The sequence below is a fragment of the Arachis hypogaea genome, chromosome 14 (assembly GCF_003086295.3).
Source record: "Arachis hypogaea cultivar Tifrunner chromosome 14, arahy.Tifrunner.gnm2.J5K5, whole genome shotgun sequence".
NCBI classification, from domain to species: Eukaryota; Viridiplantae; Streptophyta; class Magnoliopsida; order Fabales; family Fabaceae; genus Arachis; species Arachis hypogaea.
Window position 1 is genome coordinate 43996036 of NC_092049.1, and position 14692 is coordinate 44010727.

Sequence of the window (14692 nt, forward strand, 5' to 3'; positions counted from 1 at the left end):
CATTTTCATAAAGAAGTTTAACATATTTAATTTCCAAAACCAAACGTTTCCAAACCCACTTTCCCCACACTTAATTCATGAGCACTCTCACTAGTCTAAGCTAACCAAGGATTCAAATTAAGAACATTATTATTTTCCGCTTAGAGTTAATGATGTGCTAAAGTAAAGAACAAAGGGGTATAATAGGCTCAACATTGGTTTGCAAAGGATAGTGAAAAGGTAAGGCCATATGGGTATGTAAGCTCAGTGAAACAAAGGCCTCAATCATATAAGTGCATGCATACATTAAACAATGGAAATATAGAATCAAGCAAGACAAAGATCACAATTTTAGAGAGAACAACACACACCAAAAATAAAATATTGGTTGATAAAATGCAACCAATTCATATAAGCTCAAAAATCTCACAGGTTTTGTGTGTTCGAGCTCTAAACCATGTTCCAAAATAATATTTCTTCAAACAAGTTTAACAAAAAATTTTAATCAAATTAGTGGAATGCTATAAAAAGTTTCTTGAAAAATAAAATATTACTTTAACCAAGTGGTGGTAAAATATGCACAAAATCAAACAAATATGCAAATGCAACAACTAATTTAACAAAAAAAACTTAAACATTGGTGTTGAAAAAGGAAGTAACTAACCCACGGAAGTCGGTATCGACCATTTTTGACAAACTGATTTCTATCGGTAAAGAATTTTATAAAAATAATCACGTTGTAAGTATAGTTTCTAAACCAACAGAGAATCCTTTCCTACAAAAGTTTTGGTTGTCACAAGTAACAAACCCCTCATAAAATTGATAACCGAAGTATTTAAACCTCGGGTCGTCTTTCAAGGAATTGCAGGGAAGTATGATTTATTATTGGTTATGGAAAAATGTATATTTTTGAGTTTTTGAAATAGGGAACAGGAAAATAAACTGGCAATAAAGTAAATTAATTATCATGAAAACCATTGCAAGGTATAAGAACTGGAAATCCAATCCTAGTTATCCTTATCAGGTGTGATGAGAATTGTTTATTGCTCCCACTTAGTTAACCCTTACTAAATAAAAGAAAGTCAAATGGACTAACCAGTTTGATTCCTCAAGTCCTAGTCAACTCCTAAGGAAAGACTAGCTTTAGAAGGATCCAAATCAATCAGCAAATTCTAATTTTCAATCAACAGCTGAGTTCGATAACTCAAGTGTCACCAATTACTCAACCAAAGTAAAGGGAGAAAAATCTAAATTATTTATATCATAAATAGAAGAAAGAAACCATAAATCTGAAATACCTCGAATTATATTAAATAGAAATTTAAATCTAACATAAAGAGTTTATAAACCAAATTGGGAAAATAAACAAACTAAAGCAATAGAATAAATAAAAGTAGAAGAGACAATAAATTAAAGGAACATTGAACCTGGAATGAAGAAGAAGTAAACATAACCTAAGAGAAATCCTAAATCCTAAAACCTAAGAGAGAGGAGAGAGCCTCTCTCTTTAGAGAACTACATCTAAAACCTAAAATTATGAATATAAAAGTTGTCTCTATGAATGGATGGATTCCCCCACTTTATAGCCTCTAATATGTGTTTTCTGGGCCAAAAACTAGGTCAAAACAGCCCAGAAATTACCCCCAGTGATTTCTGATACGTCCAGCACGCGGCAAACTCACGCGTGAGCGTCATCCATGTGTGAGCGTGGATTGGATTTTTGCCAGGTCACGTGTCCATGTGATCTACGCGTGCGCGTTGCTTATTTTTGGGGCAGCTATTGAAAATTATATATTGTTGCGAAGCCCCAGATGTTATCTTTCCAACGCAACTGGAACCGCCTCATTTGGACCTCTGTAGCTCAAGTTATGGTCGATTTAGTACCAAGAGGTCAGGCTGGACAGCTTAGCAATTCCTTCAGTTTCTTGTATTCCTTCCACTTTTGCATGCTTCCTTTCCATCCTCGAAGCCCTTCCTGCCCTATAAACCCTGAAATCACTTAACACACATATCACGGCATCGAATAATAATAAGAGGGAATTAAATATAGCAATTTTAAAGGCCTGGGAAACATGTTTTCAATCATAGCACAAGATTAGGAAGGAAAATGTAAAACCATGCAATTAGTATGTAAGTGTGCAAAGACTTGATAAAAACCACTCAATTGAGCACAAGATAAACCATAAAATAGTGGTTTATCAATAATTCTCCTCAAAAGATAAGATAAGATAGCTATCTTATCCCTAACAAAGGTCACTCCACACTACTATAAATACACTAGAGCACCCAGGTATAACTCATACTCTGATTCTACAAAACACCTATTTAATACCCTTGCTAACTTAAGCATCGGAGTCCCATGTAGGTACCACCACCCTCCGGTGACGAAGGATTAGCATCAGCACCAAGTCCAACAAGTCGGACACAACAGCTCCGACCAGTACAGAAGATCTCGTCCGAGATCGACCTATAGTTTCAGGTAACCCTCGGAACACTTTGCATCTACTCCTTGAAGCTTCAACCATAATGAGCCTAGATTCACACTGCCAACCACTAAACATCCTTTTCTTACGCTTCATTCCACAAAGCGCCCTAAGTTGGCCATCTGTTTCAAGCAAACCAAATTCAAGTAGGACAATGAAGGTAAGAGTAATAAGTTTTACGCACTCAAATGAAGGATTAAATGGCGGCCTAGGTAGAGAAGTTTCCAATGGTCTTGAGAGAGCATATTCCACTCCCGTCCATCCTCTTCTAAGGGCTTCCATCGCTTGACAAGATTCTTCAAGCTATACCTCTTGCCAAGTTTCCTCAAGTTCAAATTCTTCGTCACCAATGTCCTCAAGCTCTTCCCCATCGCTCAAGTCATAAATAGGAGGTTGAGTGAAATCTACCTCAATGGGAAAGGATTCATCAAGCTCAAAAGGATCATATGTTGATGCGGAATCATCATAGATAGGGGAACTTGTTGCTTGTACCATTTCTTCCATTTCTTCATTCATAATATTCCTTGGAGGTTGTGCACTATCCTCCTCAACATCACCTTTAAACTCCATAGAAGAATGTTCTTCAACTTGAGATTCCCAAGGGCATTCAACATCTCCTAAGTCTTCAACCACTTCTTCCTTTTCTCCAACAATCTCGACTTCCTCTTCTTGTTGCACTTCTTGCTTCAACTCCCCTTCTCCAGCTTGAAGCTCCAAATTCTCCTTCTCATTGTGCTCCTTAATTAATCCTCCACATTTAACAATAAGGGCATCATGGATAGTTGAGCACAATGATGCCAATTGGCTCATCACTTTGGTTAAGCTAGCCATGACTTCCCCTTGCCTTTGGCAACGAGTTAGAAGTTCTTGTTGTTCTTGCATTAGGGGTTAGAGAGACCCGTCCAATGAAGGTGGTGGTGGAAGAGAGGGTTCGTTGTTTGGAGGAAGAGTGTCATAGTTGGAAGGTGGTTTATATTGGTGAAAGTCTTGAGGTGGTGTATAAGAAAATGGTGGTTCTTGGGAGTATTGGTATTAGAAATATAGTGGTTCTAAGTATGGTTCATATAGTGGTTGGTATGGTGGATATGGATTAGGATCATATGGAGGTGAATGGTGGTATGGGGCTTGTGAGTAAGGTTGTTGGGGACTATGTTGAGAGAAGGGGTCATATGTATGTGGTGGTTGTGGTTGACAACCACAATGAGGGTCACCACATCCATTTGGTTGGTATGCATTAGGAGTTGGATTATACCTATAAGAAACCAGAGGAGGTTGTTGCCAAGAAGGTTGTCTATATGCTTGAGGCTCCTCCCACCTTTTATTCCCAAATCCTTGATGCATATCCTCATTGAAGCTTCCATTTTCTACGACATAGTTTGAACCAAACTCATAGCCAAAGTGATGAGAATTCATAGTAGAAAAGGGAAAATAAAAACAAGAACTAATAAGAAACAAAGAAAACCAAATCCTAAAACTAGCAAATGCTAGCAAACAAACCAAAAATCAAGCTATTCACAATATCAACATATGTATAATAACCAATAACAAGCACACATTGCAACTCCCTGGCAACGGGGCCAAAAACTTGATGGACTAAAACCCGTCGGCTTAGAATTTCTTCTCAGTTAGAGGAAATAACTTCGTTGCAAGTATAGTTCCAAACTGACAAGTAATGCTCAATCAAAGTTTAATTTTTGGTTGTCACAAGTCCAACCCAATAAATATACCCGAGAGTATTAGTCTCAAGTCGTTCTCCCTAGGAATTGCAATCGAATGCCCAATTATTGGTTATGAGGTTCAAGGGAGGTTGGGTTGACAAAACAAGAAATTAAAAAGGCAAGAAATGTAAATCAAACAACTAAAGAAAGCAATTACTAAAGAGAGACATTCATGGCAAGGATTGAGAATCTAGGCTTTCTATCCTAGTCATTAATTATAATGCAATAATTAACAAGAGATAATCCTATTAAGTCATCATCAACATCGGAAGAAGGTACAATGTTATCTTCAACATAGGAAGAAAGTCAAATAGGACTAGTTAATCTCAATCCAAAAGTCCTAATCAACTCACTAATTGAACTAGCAAGAGATTAGAGTCAATGGAAACAATGTAACTCTCTATTACTTTACTAAAAGTATATAACTATATAAAACTATATAACTCTCTATTACTTTACTAAATTAATGGAGTTCAGTAAAAGAATATTGTTTTAAACTGTAGGCGGAGGTGGACCACTTTAGATTTGAATATGCTTTGCGAATTTGGTTTCATGAGATGAGTCGAGATAGAGATACAACCATTAGGAAAGCGAAGCAATAAGATTGTCCAAGCCATCTGTAGTGTTGTTAAGTCCATATTGTCAAATAGTTTCAGATGATATTAACAGTGATTAGTTTGAATGTTGTGTAGTCATGGAATAGTTTGAATAGTTTTTGTAAAGTTTGTGAATATTTAATCCAATCTTATTATAAATTGTTTTTGCATAAATAAACTGTCTGTGCTATATTCAAAAGCTGTCAATTACAGGTTAATAAAAATCAAGGAAAACAACACCAAACGTGCTAATATGCCGAATTACTTTCATAATACACCCAAAAATAACCGATATACACCCAAATTGAGTGCTCACAAATTTCCATGGAAAAACCAACAAAGAGTTATGAGGATTCAGAAATTTGAATTGTTAACCTCTTTACGAATTGAATTGTATATGTATTGTAAATTTAAAACAAACAAATATAAACAAGACACTAATATCCAATACAAACAGCAGCATCTGAAAAATATAAAAAAGGAAAATGTCAGAAACAAAAGAATGCAGAAATACACCCAAAAAATTGATTGTTACACCAAAATACTGTCATTATACACCCAAAACCCTATCCTCTGCAGCTGGATCTTTGAACTAATTATTCATAACATCTCCATGATATTGGCTAGAATTTGGTTGCTCACTGATGCGCCATCAAAAAGGTTTAACTGAAAAAAATAAACTGACATATTAGCAAAACTATTAAGAAAAAAATAAACTCAATTACCCCCTGTTTAAAGAACATCACCTTTACCTCGCTTAGAGCTTTCGTTTTCTTTTTCTTTGAGGCATTTGCAATCTGTTTGTCCAACTTTGTCCAACTTTCCCTAAACTTCTGGTGAGTATACACCTGTTGAAACTAAGCTTCTATTGAGGATTTTGTTGCACATGGTATGACGGTGTGAAAATCTGCAGCATCTGATTCTCTCTCTCTTTGCTCCTTGCTTCTGAGACAATTATCGTATTGTTTGACGAATTGGATAAGTGAACTGTTTTGCATAATGAACTTGTTAAAAAAGGCATGCATGCTCTCGCTTCTTTGTGTGCTTCTCATCCCGGCCCAGAAGTGGTGATCGAGATAAATTGGAATCCATATATGACGGTCTTCGTAAAGCTCTATAAAAAACACCTAAATTAGAACTATAATACACCCAAAAAACATGCAATTTACATCTTTGTTGCAGATTTTAAAAGACATTACTTGAAAGCCACTTGTGTTCCACAAGACCATACTTCATCAGAAAATCATTCTCATTCCTATCAAATGATTCTTTGGTATGAAACTTCCAAACAACATGGCTCATGTCTTATTCGATTTCTAGGTGTCTTTTGTAGCCGTTTAATTTGCTTGGGATCTTCTTCATGATGTGCTAAATACACCAACGGTGAATTATTGTGGGCATACAAGCCTCGATAGCCCTTTGCATCGATGCACATTGATCAAAGTATTTCCTCCCATACAAGGAAGCCAATATTCAAATAACCATTTGAATGATTGAATATCTTCATTTTTCATCAAAGCGCATCCTAAAAGTGTTGACTGACTGTAGTGATTTACCCTGACAAAAGAACCAAAAACCAAATTATACCTGAAATAGATTACGACAAAACAGACTTGAAGTTGTTAAATACACCCAAATAATAACCATCTACACCGAAAAAAGTCCAATATACACCTCTACTGCAAATTAATAAAACAATATTAATTCAACATCAAAAACCAGAATAGCATATTACCTATTTGTATTATAGGTGGTGTCAAATGAAATAACATATCCAAAATACTCACAGGCAGCCCTACTCCTTGCATCCGCCCAAAAAGCAAGCTTAATCGACTGATCATCCTCGAGTTTGAGCTCGAAAAAGAAATTCTGATTCTTCTCTTTCATTCTTAATAAGTATTTCCCGAATTCTTTTGCAACCTCTAGTTCCAAAACATTCCGCACTTCTCTCTTGATGTAATTTCTCATGTCTTTTTTCTACCACATATGATTGGTAAGTTTTGCTTGGCCTGATACCAGCTTCCTCGTTATTCTCTATTGTACAACGCACGGACATGCTTAGTTTCCTGTACTGTTTAAGCATCTCTACTTGATTTGCAAAGCAAGAATGTGAATGATGCAACACAACCTTGGAAATGATCCAAACACCGATGTCCTTCAATATGTGTATATAAATTCTTGTGGGACAATTTAATCCTGCTGAGGGGTTTGTCCTCTCCGTCGGAGATATTTTCGATTTCCATTTTCCCTCTTTGCTACATGTAATCAATTGATTCTTAATTTTGTTTCCCTTTTTATTTGTGCTCCGAATTCTTGTAGAAAAACCTACAGCTTTCGAATAATCCTTGTAGAATTTTGTAGTATCTTCAAGGGTATTAAAAGTCATCCCAACTTTGGGAACAAACTGCTCATCAACATCACAGAGGAGCTCCTAAATACACCCAAAAAAATCCAAAATACACCATATTAAAACAAGCATAAAGTATAGAATCCAAATACAACTATAAAACCATCATAAAAAATAGGGTTAAGTACGATTTTGGTTCCTAAGGTATGGGCTAAAAATTTATTTCGTCCCTGACCTTTTTTTCGCTACAAAATGTGTAAGACCCAAGACCTTTGAAAAAGGACTATCATTAGCTAATTTCGAATTCAGTGTTTCTGTAGCTTTAATTTTAAAAATTTCTTTATTAAAGAAAATTAAAGCAAGTTTTGATTTATTGAATTTGAGATAAGTTATGATTATTATCCAATTTCATAATTATTGGATTATTTTCTATATTCAAATTATAAAATTAGTAGTTGTGAAATAATAAGGATTTCTATATAATTTGGATTAAATAATTAATATTTTAAATATTAATACTGCTACTTTGGAAAATAAGGGGTTTAATTATATTATTTCTAATTATTTGGATTTGGGCATTTTATGGAAAATAATTTGTAAAATTGATGAGCAAATAGTATTTTTCTATATACAAATAGTGTTGGATTTAAATTGGGTTTCAATTACTATATTTTTCCCAATTTTATTTGAAATTACTAAACTAGCCCTAACCCTAATTGAATCCACATTTTCCCTTTTTTCGTAAAGCCAACCCTAGCTGCACACACCACACCTACTATTAACAATAGTACTAGCTGCAGCCGCCACTCCCTATCAGAAACACAAGCACTCCTCTGTGAAAGAAAAGAAAGGAACGAAGAGAGGAGAGAACAGTGTGCGACAGGGGGAAGGAGAAGAGAACTGGCGTATCGGAGCCGCAGGGTCTCGCCATCGCCGTCGCGCTGTGCCCCCGCATTCTGCACCATTGCACACCGAAGAGAGAGAGAGAGAAAGAGATCGGGCAGGATCAGGGGACCGGAGGCGGAGGGAGTGCGGCAGGGGAAGCCATCGCCACCAGTCACCGTCGCGAGCCTCTGCTGCATCTCCACAGCGCCTGGGTGCTGTTGAAGCCACTCCTACCGCCGCTGCTACTAGGGTCTGCCATCATCCTTGATCTCGACACCACCGTGGAAGGGTGGAGAAGTCACCGTCGTTGGAAAGAGGGAAAGCCAGAGGAGGAATTGTTCCTCTTCCGCTGCCGTCACTGTAACCGTGCCGTCGCCGGTGTGCCTGGGCACTGTTGCTGCGAGCTCGCCGTCGCTGAAGCTGGGTGGTTGTTGTCCTTGTCAGTAGCTGGAGAGGATGAGACACGATGATGGTGGGTGGTTCCGCTGCCTTGCTGCCGTGCCGTCAGAATCTGCCGCCATGGCCGTCGGAGCTCCGGGCTGAGCTTCTGCCACTTGAGACCCTGTTACAGTCACCGGAGAGGTATGCCGGTAAGGGTTTCAAACTTGGTTTTCATTTCTGGTGAGATTATGGGAGCCTTATTGTTGCGGCATGTTGGTTTCAGTCACCGTCGCCGGAGCCCGGTCGCCGCAGCCGCTGGAGGTGGCTGTCGGGGCTACCGCCAAACCGGTTCAGAGGTCGTTGCTGCTTCGTTTTCGTATTACAGTAAGTATCTTATGTTTCGAAAAAGCCTCGCGTTAGTATTCGGTTGTGTTTGGTTAATGAATATGAGTTTTGGTAACGTAAGGTCGAGTCCTAATTACTATATGATTGCAATTAGTGTTGCTATGGTTATTGCGAAAGTGGCTGGGAGCTGAGGTTTTGGTTGCCGTCAGTTCGGGTTGAGGCGGAAAGGACTTGATGAGGCGTTTGGGTTATGGAATTGCGTTTTGAGGTAGGGGCGCTTTCTGAAAACTATATTTTGTATATTGGAATTATTACATATGGGTACTAATGTGAGGATGTGTATTTGGTGATTGTATCAGTCCTATGTATTGTTTGGTTGTTTTGAATGATTATGGGTGTTTGTTTGACTCGACTGTTGTGTGACTTTGTGAAACGAAATGCTTTCAAAATTGATTCTTTTAAAGCTTTGAGATCGAGTTGAATCTGTTGGAAATTGATTTGAATTGAATGGATTTTCTTGAGAATGTGTAAAATATAATACACTCTTGATTTCAGCCTGGCTGGCTTTAAATGATCTGATTGTTGATAAATGATTGTTGCTGAACCGTTTCTTTAAAGCTTTAGAAATAGGTTTATTCGGCTGATAATGATTTGATGTTGAAACGGTTTTCTTAAAATATGGAATTGAGATGACTGTTGGATTTTGGCTTGCCTTTGAATTGATTTTGGATTTCTGGGCTGTTGGAAAAGGATTGTGGAATGGTTTTGTTGGGACCCAAACCGGGTGGCAAAGTCCAAGTTTTAGGGGAGATGCTGCCGGAATTTCTATAAAATCCGAGTCTTTATTGAAATGTTGTTTGGAAAAATGATGAGTTAAAGACTTCAATTTTATTTGAATTATCAAGAAAAGGATGATTCATTCTTTTGAAATGAATTATTAAAGAGAAAATTGTGATTTGGTCTTGCTTCTTAAGAAAGGCATTGCATCTCTTTCAGGAAAACGTTATTTAGATGAAACTTATGTTTTAAAGCTGTTTTAAATGTGACAAGGGCCATGCCTTTGAATCTGACTTGAGGGTTTCAATTAGAGGACTTTCAATGACTTTGAAAGAACCTGAATGTCTATTGACAAGTTTCATTTTGAATTGTTTTGAGAAAGATTTTAAGTACTCTTTGAATTCTGAATTCTTGCAAGACTAAAACAATTTTGAACAGTTGAAACGTTCTAGAATTTATCATGGGGGTTGAAGTTGGTTTTTGCCTAAGTAAAGGAAACGGCTTTGAAGTAAGTAAATGATTACGTGACTCGGTTTGGCTTAGATCTTATTTTATTACTCAAATCGAAAAGCCAATGTTTTAATGATTTTAAATGTATTTGGCGAAATGAGTTATGCTATTCTCCCCTAAGGACTTGGGACTCTGCTGAGAAACTTTTGTTACAAAAATCCAATTGTTGGATGGGTGATTTTGAATGTTTCAAAAGGAATCTTTAACTTTCCATGGTTTTGGAAGTTTTGGAAAGAGGAAGCCGAGAGTGGCTTGTTTTAAAAAGGAAATTTTCCTTGAGTAAAAGTGGCCTATGAGCCTGAGATAATTTGAGAAATGAGACCTTTAAAGCGAAGGCTGAAAAGAGTTGAAACTTGATTTCAAAGTGAAATGATTTGAGAAAAAGTGATTTATGGCTTAAATGTCGATTCTATGAATTTGATGATTTTGAATGGTGGAAGTGCTATTTTATTATGGGCCGGAATGGCTGTGTATGATTATGAATATTGGTTGGTTCTTGATTGAACCGTGAGCCGGAATGGCTGTGTATGATATGAATATTGGCTGCTTCTGGACTGAACCGTGAGCCGGATGGCTGAGATGGATGTTGATCCATGGATGAGATTGAATGCATGTATATGCTGAATCATTGATAAATGTGAATGTTGCACTTCCACTATCGGAGATGAGAGTTTCCCTAGGAGAAAGCAGTGGCTAGCCACCACGTGCTCCAGGTTAAGACTCGAAGCTCTTTTGACCCTATGTCGTAAGTGTGGCCGGGCACTGTGAAAGTCCCGGATGAGCTTGCCCCCGTAAATATTCACCAGTGAGGGTGACGGATATGGATCATGATTATGATCAAGTTTATGATGAGTATAACTCGAGTTGGGGATGCGTGACAGAGGGACAGTCCAATGGTTAGCTACCAGGACTTGTCGGGTTGGCTTTATAACCGACAGATGATATCATCAGCCACTAGGGACAGGCATGCATCATATGCATCTATGTGACATTGCTTGGGTGTGCATATTATACTTGGTTTGCCTATGTGATTAATTGCTAATTATTCTACTTGCAATGACTGTTTGTTTGTGCTTGCATCTTCCTATTTGTGTTTGCTACTAGGACTCTGTTGGACTGTGGTGATTGGTTGATGGCTGGATTGTTTGGGCCTAGGGCCGTGGTTGGAATGAGATGAACCGATGGTTGATTTCGGTTGTGTTTCTGGTTTGGAATAAAATATGAAAGGCTATTTTGGTTCCGCATAGATAAACCGTTTTGAAAGGCTTTTGAGTTTTTGAGAATGGAACGGTTCTTCTTTCAGAAAATATTTTCAGACTTTGCTTTTATTGTAAACTGTTGTTTTTGAAAAGGAGGCATAAGACGGTTATTAATTACTAGTACGATTTATCTTCACGTATCCTATTACAGTAATTCCCAAAAACCCTCTACTGAGAACCCTTTCGAGGATGATGTTCTCACCCCCCTACATTTTTCCCCTTTCAGGATATGGGCGCAGAAGTCACGAGAAGTTTATTTAGTTGTTGTTGAGATGCTCTGTCTTGTTTTAGTTATGGTTTATTGAACCCTCGCCATTATCTTGATATATTCTGTAAGAGGGATAGGAATTGTATTATCTAATGCTTGTAATATTATTTATATATATGTGTGTATATATATATATGGATGTACTCTTTATGAGCTTTTGTAAGTTGTATGGTATTTGTGGATGTACGTTATCGAACGAATGTATTTTTGGGAACGGTATTGTGGTTTAAAGTTTTAAACAGGCTCATATTTTAGTATTAAATAATATAAGTGTCCTCGTAATGTCCGAGCTATCAGAGTCGCGCAGCCGGATGCGTGAGCTTTGGTAGTTAGGGTGTTACATTATGGTATCAGAGCAGTCCTTCCTGTAGAGCCTGAAGAATGGACCGACTATGCTTCAGTTGCATATTCTGAGTGTTTGTCATGTAATAGGTCTTGTCGAATGACGAGAATTAGAGCTTTATGCACATGACAATCTATTGATTAACGTCGTTAGTCTTGCATTGCATAATTCTTGGTATTAAGTTTGGCCAGCTTAATACTAGTGAATTATGTATATGAAGGAACTAATGGGTTATCATAGATGATATACGAGTTTTGAGCAAAGCGAATCGCGGGTTTTGGGAATGTTGGAAACTATTTCTCGAGGCTATTCAGTTGTGTGTCTTGAATTCTATTCGAGTCGACCTGTCCCTTCATGTCCTAACTTGAAGTTCTTGTTTGCTAATCCTTTTGAAAAGTAGTTTGAGTTTTTGACTTTATTCCTCTATTCATATGCATTCTTGTTTGATCGTAATTGCATATGCTTGTTTGGAATCCTTGTTGCATCTATCTTCCTCTGTTTGGGTTCTTCTTGATTCACGTGTTCCTTGATGTAGCTTCGAACTTGTCTTAATGTGTTGTGTCTTTTAACTCCGGGTTCTGAGTCCATTCTTTGAGAACTTGTTGATTCAGTTTTTCTCTTAGTTGACAGTGAATTACAGCCAATTTTGAGATTTTTATAAAAGTTGTTGTTGATTAGATATATACTTTTATATATATGAAACTTTGAGATTACTTATACAGTTTAACAACTATTTCTTTCTAATACCTCGCCTGTACTTTTACTGGTTTACGGAATTGCACTTACTTTAAAAGTAAATTGTCTTTCTAGTAATTTTACTATAGTTCCAATGCACATCTTCAATTGATTATATATTTGGGGTATTTTTCAAAATTCTGGAAAGAGAGAATTTTTCGCTTTTACTCCGGTTGAGTTTCGTTTGGTAAACTTCACTTAACTTATTTTGAATTGAGTTTGGTATAGCCTACTACATGGTTTATGCCATTGTTCTTTTGAAAATGTTGGACTCATGGCTTTCATCTTATGAACGGACTAAAGTCTCTCTTAGGCCTTCCATCTCCATGAATGTCATGCTTGACCTTGTTTTTAACTAATCGTTTACCTCTTGTGAACATTATCATAGATCTTGGTTTGTCCTCTCTTGTGAATCTCATTCTTATGTGAGTTAGTTTGATTCGTTTCAAAGTAGTGCATCGTTTATCCTCTCATTGTCTTACAAGAGTTTTTAATCAAAGATTTATCCTTGAGAAATCACTAATGATTGAATTGTCTTTTCTATGACTTTTGTATTCTTTAGGATCAATTTAAAACTTGTTTGATGTCTCGAGCCTAGTAGATATTGTTTTAACTATCTTGATTTAAGATCCTTTCTTGTATGGCTTGACTCCTTTTCAAGTACATCCTAATCTCCTTGAATAGTATTGTGACATGGTGATTTCAAGTATACTTTTGGAATCTTGTTTTGAATTTATAAAGCAGATTGAATTCTCTTTGAAGAAGTTCCAAATCGAACTTATTTTTCAGTTGCTTGGTTATAATTGAAACCATTGTTCAATTTTTGACAAAATTGTTTTAAAGTTGACATGCGCTATTTTAAATGAGGTTTTGGAAAGTTTCCTTGTTTAGTGGAAACCGGTTCGTTTGTAACGCACCACTTATTTCCTTTACCAAATTGTAAGCAAATTTTTATCTCGGAATTTATTTTCTAAAAAGAGCTTAATTTTTTCTTTCGTCCTTGCTATGAATGTTATACACGCTTGTTTGAATATGGACTTTGGAAATTTTTGAACAAGCATTTGATTTCTTCCGAGTTTTATGAATTACATTTGGTTAAGTTATGCACCTAACTATCTTTCTAAAATATTTGAGGAAATATTTTAGCTTTTAGCCAAACTTGTGCGCATTCTGCTTTTAAAACTCTACATGATCTACTTCAACATGAAATTGTATTGAAGTAAAGCCACATTTATGCTTTTGCTACTCTCTTGAAGAATGTTTGTTGCTCAACTTTTCTTCTAGACTGCAAAGTGGTTTTTTTCGCAAGTTTTCGACTCTTTCATGAACAATGTATTCGAAAGTATTTTTAATCATGCTCTTGAGTTCTGTGAGCTTTGTCTTGGGTTTGAAATATTCTCTTTTGTAAACCTCATGCTTCCTCGACTCAGCTTGAGTTTGTTTCAAACTGATGCGCTGGTTTTCTTCTTATTGATCCTATTGAACTTCTTTGATCTAAGGGTTATCTTTGAAGTTGTCAATTGAATTGTGTCTAGCAAACTTCATTGCTTGAACATCCTTGTTTATCTGGAATTGGATATATTCTTTCAAATCTATCAGTATTGTCTTTGACATTTGTCTCTCCTTTCTAAGATCTTGTATTCTTCTGAGTAGACTCGAGAATTATTTTGATATGACATGCGATCTGTAGATGTAGTAACGCGATGCGTTAGTTCTTTAAGACATGATGTGTGCATACGAAAGTTGAAGCGGTAGGTGTGCAACGTTAAGAGTTGTGGGTGTTTTGTTCCTTGCGAACGGGTTTGCGGTCGTTAGGTGGTGCACGAAATTGTGATCCCTGGTAATGGCTCCAAAAACTTGGTGCTCTAATCTTAATTCATAATTTGTCACAACATTGATACAACTAACCAGCAAGTGCACTGGGTCGTCCAAGTAATAAAACCTTACGTGAGTAAGGGTCGATCCCACGGAGATTGTTGGTATGAAGCAAGCTTTGGTCATCTTGTAAATCTTAGTCAGGCGGATATCAAATGGTTATGGAGTTTTTGAATAATAATAATAAATAA